The sequence below is a fragment of the Bos grunniens genome, chromosome 9, assembly GCF_055505025.1.
Source record: "Bos grunniens cultivar Pamir isolate PY7600 chromosome 9, Bosgru_T2T1.0, whole genome shotgun sequence".
Taxonomy (NCBI): domain Eukaryota; kingdom Metazoa; phylum Chordata; class Mammalia; order Artiodactyla; family Bovidae; genus Bos; species Bos grunniens.
The window spans coordinates 14,582,607-14,592,532 of NC_141173.1; the positions used below are offsets into that span (position 1 = coordinate 14,582,607).

The following is a 9,926-nucleotide window of genomic DNA, read 5'->3' on the forward strand; positions in this document are numbered from 1 at the left end:
CCTTTCAGTTTAAGATCTGAGAGGCACATTTTTTTTGGTTATTATACTCTCCATCGCCCAAGCAATTGAGAGCTAGAGGGCCAAGGAGTCAGGTTATTATGGTTTATAAAAGTCAAATTTTCTAAAGAAGATTGGGGAAAGTTGGAATAGGATGGAGCTGAGTGGATCTTCAGGGGTCCAACAGAATCCACTGAGGCAAAAAAGAGAGATTTTCAGAGAGGTGTAGGGCCTGGAAGACAACCTGAATAGCTGTTTTTTAGAGGTTGGGTATAATGAAGAGGTCAGATAAGGTGCAACCAACCCTTTGCAATTGAGGTTTGCAAAGGACAGAAGAAAAATTGCCTAATCTTGGCAGTGATGAAGTCTAGGGGGAAGGAAAGGGGACAAATATTTCAAGTGTGGTATGGCTGGCACCCAGGGCATTGGCTACATATGAAAAATTTTAAAATAACACAAGAGCTAAGATTTGTGACACTGAGAACCCAAGTAAGGTCAGCTTCCTTGAGTGAGCCAGACAGCAAAGAAATGGAGTGTTCTCCCTGAGACAACCACGGAAAACCTGTGACAGAGGGTGGGCCAGGGAGCCTTCAGACTTGAGCATATTCTAAATCTATTAGCATCTATTTTGCTAAGGGGATGAGCTTAGAATATGACATCCTTGGGACACACGAAGAAAGAGTAGTGGTGAATTGATTAGAATCCGAGCTCTTCTTGTCTGTCTGAAATGCTGGGTTACTTCATCAGTACTGGTCGGCTTGTTTAAGGTTGATCTCAGAGCAGTGCTGAGCCCTTTATTGCTCTAAAACTCTGAAAGTAATGACAATTTGGCTGCAAGATTATTTATATCTTATGCTCTACCTAAATATAATGGTCTCCCTTCCAGATGTAGACTGGAAGAAACTTTTCAGGACTTTCCCCTGCTTTTCTTACAAGAAGTCTGAAGAAGAAGAAAAAGAAAAATAAATAGGTAACAAAGTAAGTGGCAAATTCAGTTGATAAACTAAATTTCACGAGGGAGATAGGATATGACTGTTAGAGGGGGGACAACATACAGTTATTGTGAGAAAGACTCAAAGAGAGAAAGAGGAATAATTTATTTGTCCAAGATACAATTAAATGGCAAGAGACACAAGTTGAAAAGAGAGAGACCAACAACAATAAACTCCAAAAACCACATCAGATGCTAGAAGATATTTTCTTCCATGAAAAGAGCCATGATAGAGTGTTTTCAAAACTCAGTCGTTTCCTATGAGAGAAAGAAAGATAAATGTAAATCCTCGTGTCTTAGCACCACTATGGTGATGCATTAACTAATTTCTAAGGTTTTCTACTGAATGGGGAGAAATGTAGGGAAATAAGCATTTTTTATAACAAATTTTATGATATTTCAATAGTATCATTTTGAGTGCTATTTTGGCAGCTCTTTCATTAATAAAAAAAGGATTATCCATGAATATTTTCTAAGATTTATAACAGATGGGAGTTGCAAAATATTAAAATAATTTAGTGTCCTAACAAAAATACCTATGAAAATTTACAGCTTTGATGTTCTATGACACTTGTTTCTTGGAGGAAAGGGTGTAATATAATACACATGCTTCTTTTGTTTAGCAAAATTCCTAACCATAATTTTTCCTAGCTGAGGACTTCACTTAACTCAGTTATATATACCAGTGGCTTTTCTGATAGGTTGCCTTTTTATTCTAAATATTACGCTTTTTTGGTTGTTATTTTCTGGGTTTCCAGTCAGTCAAGGCTTCCTAATGGTGGCATGTGCCCCTTCATTCCACTTAGCCCAGATCATAGTGGCAGGAAAACAATGTTTCTGTTAAATGAATGGTAGTGTGAATTATTTTGTTATAATTGTTGTTTAGTCGCTAAGTTGTGTCTGGCTCTTTTGTGACCCCACGGACAGCAGGAGCCCTCCAGGCTCCTCTGTCCAGGGGAAAAAAATTCCCAGACAAGAATACCAGAGTGGGTTGTCATTCCATCCTTCAGGGCATCTTCCTGGCCCAGGAATTGAACCTGCCTCTCTTGTATTGGCAGGTGGATTCTTTACCACTGAGCCACAAGAGAAACCCATGGGTGAATGATTATAGAGAATAAATAATATGCTGAAATCTACTCCATTAGTAGAAATGAGAGTTTTAAAACATTCTGTACATCAGGATTATAATCTCTTTAAGGCATTCAGTCTGTAAAATGTTTCACTGACATTATAATTCTATCTCTATTTGTAGACTCAGAGTTCCAATCTTTTACTATTTAGACAGTTGCAACGTTAACTTGAACACTTCAAACCATTAAAAGTAAGACTGAAATGTGCAGATCAAAGAGATTCCCTGATACAATATTTTAATTACAAATAATGATGTTTTAGTTTAGATAGTATTACTGATTCAATGGACATGAATTTAAGCAAACTCCAGGAGACAGTGAAAGACAGGGAAGCTGGTCTCCTGCAGGCCATGGAGTCATAAAGAGTCAGAGGTGTTGAGGGACTGAACTATAATTATGGCTTTATATTTTTGTGTACACTACATGAAATTAAACAGGTGAACTTTTAAAGGAACTGTGTCATGGTAGTTATCACTTAAATGATAAATTGTTATGTATTTCCCTTTAGGATATCAGTCAGTCAGTCAGTTTAGTCGCTCAGTAGTGTCTGACTCTGCAACCCCATGAACTGCAGCACGCCAGGCCTCCCTGTCCATCATAAACTCCCGGAGTTCACTCAGACTCACGTCCATCGAGTCAGTGATGTCATCCAGCCATCTCATCCTCTGTTGTCCCCTTCTCCTCCTGCCCCCAATCCCTCCCAGCATCAGAGTCTTTTCCAATGAGTCAACTCTTCCCATGAGGTGGCCAAAGTACTGGAGCTTCAGCTTTAGCATCATTCCTTCCAAAGAAATCCCAGGGCTGATCTCCTTCAGAATGGACTGGTTGGATCTCCTTGCAGTCCAAGGGACTCTCAAGAGTCTTCTCCAACACCACAGTTCAAAAGCATCAATTCTTCAGTGCTCAGCTTTCTTCACAGTCCAACTCTCACATCCATACATGACCACTGGAAAACCCATAGCCTTGACTAGATGGACTTTTGTTGGCAAAGTAATGTTTCTGCTTTTGAATATGCTATCTAGGTTGGTCATAACTTTACTTCCAAGAAGTAAGTGTCTTTTAATTTCATGGCTGCAGTCACCATCTGCAGTGATTTTGGAGCCCAAAAAGATAAAGTCTGACACTGTTTCCCCATCTATTTCCCATGAAGTGATGGGACCAGATGCCATGATCTTCGTTTTCTGAATGTTGAGCTTTAAGCCAACTTTTTCACTCTCCACTTTCACTTTCATCAAGAGGCTTTTTAGTTCCTCTTCACTTTCTGCCATAAGGGTGGTGTCATCTGCATATCTGAGGTTATTGATATTTCTCTTGGCAATCTTGATTCCAGCTTGTGCTTCTTTCAGCCCAGCGTTTCTCATGATGTACTCTGCATAGAAGTTAAATAAGCAGAGTGACAACATACAGCCTTGACGTATTCCTTTTCCTATTTGGAACCAGTCTGTTGTCCCATGTCCAATTCTAACTGTTGCTTCCTGACCTGCATATAGGTTTCTCAAGAGGCAGGTCAGGTGGTCTGGTATTCCCATCTCTTTCAGAATTTTCCACAGTTTATTGTGATCCACACAGTCAAAGGCTTTGGCATAGTCAATAAAGCAGAAGTAGATATTTTTCTGGAACTCTCTTGCTTTTTCCATGATGCAGCGGATGTTGGCAATTTGTTCTGTGGTTCCTCTGCCTTTTCTAAAACTAGCTTGAACATCAGGAAGTTCACGGTTCACATATTGCTGAAGCATGGCTTGGAGAATTTTGAGCATTACTTTACTAGCGTGTGCTGCTGCTGCTGCTAAGTCGCCTCAGTCGTGTCCGACTTTGTGTGATCCTAGAGGGCAGCCCATTAGGCTCCTCTGTCCCTGAGATTCTCCAGGCAAGAATACTGGAGTGGGTTGCCATTTCCTTCTCCAATGCATGAACGTGAAAGTGAAAGTGAAAGTGAAGTCACTCAGTCGTGCCCGACTCTTAATGATCCCATGGACTGGAGCCTACCAGGCTCCTTTGTCCATGGGATTTTCCAGGCAAGAGTACTGGAGTGGGGTGCCAAGCATGTGAGATGAGTGCAATTGTGCGGTAGTTTGAGCATTCTTTGGCATTGCCTTTCTTTGGGATTGGAATGAAAACTGACCTTTTCCAGTCCTGTGGCCACTGCTGAGTTTTCCAAATTTGCTGGCATATTGAGTGCAGCACTTTCACAGCATCATCTTTCAGGATTTGAAATAGCTCAACTGGAATTCCATCACCTCCACTAGCTTTGTTCGTAGTGATGCTTTCTAAGGCCCACTTAACTTCACATTCCAGGATGTCTGGCTCTAGGTGAGTGATCACACCATTGTGATTATCTGAGTTACGAATATCTTTTTTTGTACAGTTCTTCTGTGTATTCCTGCCACCTCTTCTTAATATCTTCTGCTTCTGTTAGGTCCATACCATTTCTGTCCTTTATTGAGCCCACCTTTGCATGAAATGTTCCCTTGGTATCTCTAATTTTCTTGAAGAGATCTCTAGTCTTTCCCATTCTGTTGTCTTCCTCTATTTCTTTGCATTGATCGCTGAGGAAGGCTTTCTTATCTCTCCTTGCTATTCTTTGGAACTCCGCATTCAGATGCTTATATCTTTCCTTTTCTCCTTTGCTTTTTGCTTCTCTTCTTTTCACAGCTATTTGTAAGGCCTCCTCAGACAGCCATTTTGCCCTTTTGCATTTCTTTTCCATGGGGAATGGTCTTGATTCCTGTCTCCTGTACAATGTCACGAACCTCCATCTATAGTTCATCAGGCACTCTATCAGATCTAGTCCCTTAAATCTATTTCTCACTTCCACTGTATAATCATAAGGGATTTGATTTAGGTCATTCCTGAATGGTCTAGTAGTTTTCCCCACTTTCTTCAATTTAAGTCTGAATTTGGCAACAAGGAGTTCATGATCTGAGCCACAGTCAGCTCCTGGTCTTGTTTTTGTTGACTGTATAGAGCTTCTCCATCTTTGGCTGCAAAGAATATAATCAATCTGATTTCGGTGTTGACCATCTGGTGATGTCCATGGGTAGAGTCGTCTCTTGTGTTGTTGGAAGAGGGTGTTTGCTATGACCAGTGCATTTTCTTGGCAAAACTCTATTAGTCTTTGCCCTGCTTCATGCCCTTCATTCATTTGCCTGTTACTCCAGGTGTTTCTTGACTTCCTACTTTTGCATTCCAGTCCCCTATAATGAAAAGGACATCTTTTTTGGGTGTTAGTTCTAAAAAGGTCTTGTGGGTCTTCATAGAACCATTCAACTTTAGCTTCTTCAGCATTACTGGTTGGGGCATAGCCTTGGATTACTGTGATATTGAATGGTTTGCCTTGGAAATGAACAGAGATCATTCTGTCGTTCTTGAGATTGCATCCAAGTACTGTATTTTGGACTCTTTTGTTGACCATGATGGCTACTCCATTTCTTCTAAGGGATTTCTGCCCACAGTAGTAGATATAATGGTCATCTGAGTTAAATTCACCCATTCCAGTCCATTTTAGTTCGCTGATTCCCAGAATGCCGACATTCACTCTTGCTATCTCCTGTTTGACCACTTCCAATTTGCCTTGATTCATGGACCTGACATTCCAGGTTCCTATGTAATATTGCTCTTTACAGCATCGGACCTTGTTTCTATCACCATCACATCCACATCTGGGTATTTTTTTTGCTTTGGCTCCATCCCTTCATTCTTTCTGGAGTTATTTCTCCACTGATCTCCAGTAGCATATTGGGCACCTACTAACCTTGGGAGTTCCTCTTTCAGTATCCTATCAAATTAGTTTTAGTAGTGAAAAAGCTAGCCTATTGTGTAAAAATGACATTCAAACTTGTCCTTTGACTTTACTTATGAATTAATCACTAGTTGACTCTTTGAACTTTGCAGTTGAAATTTTTAGTTCTGTGTGGTCTTAAATCTCCCATTTTTGGCACAATTCAGTGGAGAAAATACTGTGGAATTTTTAGGTCCAGACGTTTAGCTCTTTTGAACTATTATACTAAGAAGAAAATGTTAATAACATAATACATATTAATTTAGCAGTATGATTATTATAACTTGGAGTGCTATTTAATGTGGACATTACTACCACTGCTTCTATTACTACCTTAGGCTTCCCTGGTGGCTCAGACAGTAAAGCTCTGCCTGCGATGTGGGAGACCCAGGTTCAATTCCTGGGTTGGGAAGATCCCCTGGAGAAGGAAATGGCAGTCTACTCCAGCACTCTTGCCTGAAAAATCCCATGGACGCAGGAGCCTGATAGGCTACAGTCCATGGGGTCGCAAAGATTAGGACACGACTGAGCGACTTCACTTTCTTTACTACCACTGCCACTATAACAGTATTATGTGTTAATTATTCCCAAGCCCTATAACTGTGGTTTTGTTTTTCAGTTCAGTTCCTCAGCTGTGTCGGACTCTTTGCGGCCCCATGGACTGCAGCATGCCAGGCTTCCCTTTCTTCACTATCTCTCTGAGTTTGCCAAAACTCATATCCACTGAGTTGATGATGCCATCCAACATCTTGTCTTCTGTCATCCCCTTCTGCCCTCAATCTTTTCCAGCATTAGGGTTTTTCCCAATGAGTCAGTTCTTCGCATCAGGTGGCTAAAGTATTAGAGCTTCAGCTTCAGCATCAGTCCTTCCAATGAATATTCAGGGTTGACTTCCTTTAGGATTGATTGGTGTGATCTTCTTGCTGTCCAAAGGACTCTCAAAATTCTTCTCCAGTGCTCGCTTCGGCAGCACATATACTAAAATTGGAACGATACAGAGAAGATTAGCATGGCCCCTGTGCAAAGATGACACACAAATTCGTGAAGTGTTCCATATTTTTACAAAGGGAGAAAAATCAAATCAACAAAATTAGAAACGAAAATGGAGAGATCACAACAGACAACACAGAAATACAAAGGACCATAAGAGACTACTATCAAGAATTATATGCCAATAAAATGGACAACGTGGAAGAAATGGACAAATTCTTAGAAAAGTACAACTTTCCAAAACTCGACCAGGAAGAAATAGAAAATCTTAACAGACCCATCACAAGCACAGAAATTGAAACTGTAATCAAAAATCTTCCAGCAAACAAAAGCCCCAGTCCAGACGGCTTCACAGCTGAATTCTACCAAAAATTTAGAGAAGAGCTAACACCTATCCTGCTCAAACTCTTCCAGAAAATTGCAGAGGAAGGTAAACTTCCAAACTCATTCTATGAGGCCACCATCACCCTAATACCAAAACCTGACAAAGATGCCACAAAAAAAGAAAACTACAGGCCAATATCACTGATGAACATAGATGCAAAAACCCTTAACAAAATTCTAGCAATCAGAATCCAACAACACATTAAAAAGATCATACACCATGATCAAGTGGGCTTTATCCCAGGGATGCAAGGATTTTTCAATATCGGCAAATCAATCAATGTAATACACCACATTAACAAATTGAAAAATAAAAACCATATGATTATCTCAATAGATGCAGAGAAAGCCTTTGACAAAATTCAACATCCATTTATGATAAAAACTCTTCAGAAAGCAGGAATAGAAGGAACATACCTCAACATAATTAAAGCTATATATGACAAACCCACAGCAAACATTATCCTCAATGGTGAAAAATTGAAAGCATTTCCTCTAAAGTCAGGAACAAGACAAGGGTGCCCACTTTCACCATTACTATTCAACATAGTTTTGGAAGTTTTGGCCACAGCAATCAGAGCAGAAAAAGAAATAAAAGGAATCCAAATTGGAAAAAAAGAAGTAAAACTCTCACTATTTGCAGATGACATGATCCTCTACATAGAAAACCCTAAAGACTCCACCAGAAAATTATTAGAAATAATCAATGACTATAGTAAAGTTGCAGGATATAAAATCAACACACAGAAATCCCTTGCATTCCTATACACTAATAATGAGAAAACAGAAAGAGAAATTAAGGAAACAATTCCATTCACCATTGCAACAGAAAGAATAAAATACTTAGGAATATATCTACCTAAAGAAACTAAAGACCTATATGTAGAAAACTATAAGACACTGGTGAAAGAAATCAAAGAGGACACTAATAGATGGAGAAATATACCATGTTCATGGATTGGAAGAATCAATATAGTGAAAATGAGTATACTACCCAAAGCAATTTATAGATTCAATGCACTCCCTATCAAGCTACCAACAGTATTCTTCACAGAGCTAGAACAAATAATTTCACAATTTGTATGGAAATACAAAAAACCTCGAATAGCCAAAGCGATCTTGAGAAAGAAGAATGGAACTGGAGGAATCAACCTACCTGACTTCAGGCTCTACTACAAAGCCACAGTTATCAAGACAGTATGGTACTGGCACAAAGACAGAAATATTGATCAATGGAATAAAATAGAAAGCCCAGAGATAAATCCATGCACATATGGACACCTTATCTTTGACAAAGGAGGCAAGAATATACAATGGATTAAAGACAATCTCTTTAACAAGTGGTGCTGGGAAATCTGGTCAACCACTTGTAAAAGATTGAAACTAGACCACTTTCTAACACCATACACAAAAATAAACTCAAAATGGATTAAAGATCTCAACGTAAGACCAGAAACTATAAAACTCCTAGAGGAGAACATAGGCAAAACACTCTCTGACATACATCACAGCAGGATCTTCTATGACCCACCTCCCAGAATACTGGAAATAAAAGCAAAAATAAACAAATGGGACCTAATTAACCTTAAAAGCTTCTGCACATCAAAGGAAACTATTAGCAAGGTGAAAAGACAGCCTTCAGAATGGGAGAAAATAATAGCAAATGAAGCAACTGACAGACAACTAATCTCAAAAATATACAAGCAACTCCTACAGCTCAATTCCAGAAAAATAAATGGCCCAATCAAAAAATGGGCCAAAGAACTAAATAGACATTTCTCCAAAGAAGACATACAGATGGCTAACAAACATATGAAAAGATGCTCAACATCACTCATTATCAGAGAAATGCAAATCAAAACCACAATGAGGTACCATTTCACGCCAGTCAGAATGGCTGCGATCCAAAAGTCTACAAATAATAAATGCTGGAGAGGGTGTGGAGAAAAGGGAACCCTCTTACACTGTTGGTGGGAATGCAAACTAGTACAGCCACTATGGAGAACAGTGTGGAGATTCCTTAAAAAACTGGAAATAGAACTGCCTTATGATCCAGCAATCCCACTGCTGGGCATACACACTGAGGAAACCAGAAGGGAAAGAGACACGTGTACTCCAATGTTCATCACAGCACTGTTTATAATAGCCAGGACATGGAAGCAACCTAGATGTCCATCAGCAGATGAATGGATAAGAAAGCGGTGGTACATATACACAATGGAGTATTACTCAGCCATTAAAAAGAATACATTTGAAGCAGTTCTAATGAGGTGGATGAAACTGGAGCCTATTATACAGAGTGAAGTAAGCCAGAAGGAAAAACATAAATACAGTATACTAATGCATATATATGGAATTTAGAAAGATGGTAACAATAACCCGGTGTATGAGACAGCAAAAGAGACACTGATGTATAGAACAGTCTTATGGACTCTGTGGGAGAGGGAGAGGGTGGGAAGATTTGGGAGAATGACATTGAAACATGTAAAACATCATGTAAGAAACGAGTTGCCAGTCCAGGTTCGATGCACGATACTGGATGCTTGGGGCTAGTGCACTGGGACGACCCAGAGGGATAGTATGGGGAGGGAGGAGGGAGGAGGGTTCAGGATGGGGAACACATATATACCTGTGGTGGATTCATTTTGATATTTGG

The 9,926-nt window shown here is 39.7% G+C and overlaps 1 non-coding gene across 1 annotated transcript; it reads left to right on the forward strand.

The window, feature by feature from the left end:
• The first annotated feature begins 6,850 nt into the window (after positions 1 to 6,850).
• LOC147365605 (U6 spliceosomal RNA) lies at positions 6,851 to 6,957 on the forward strand. The gene has a single exon (XR_015133537.1). It is a non-coding gene; the product is annotated as a U6 spliceosomal RNA (small nuclear RNA).
• The last annotated feature ends 2,969 nt before the right edge of the window (positions 6,958 to 9,926 follow it).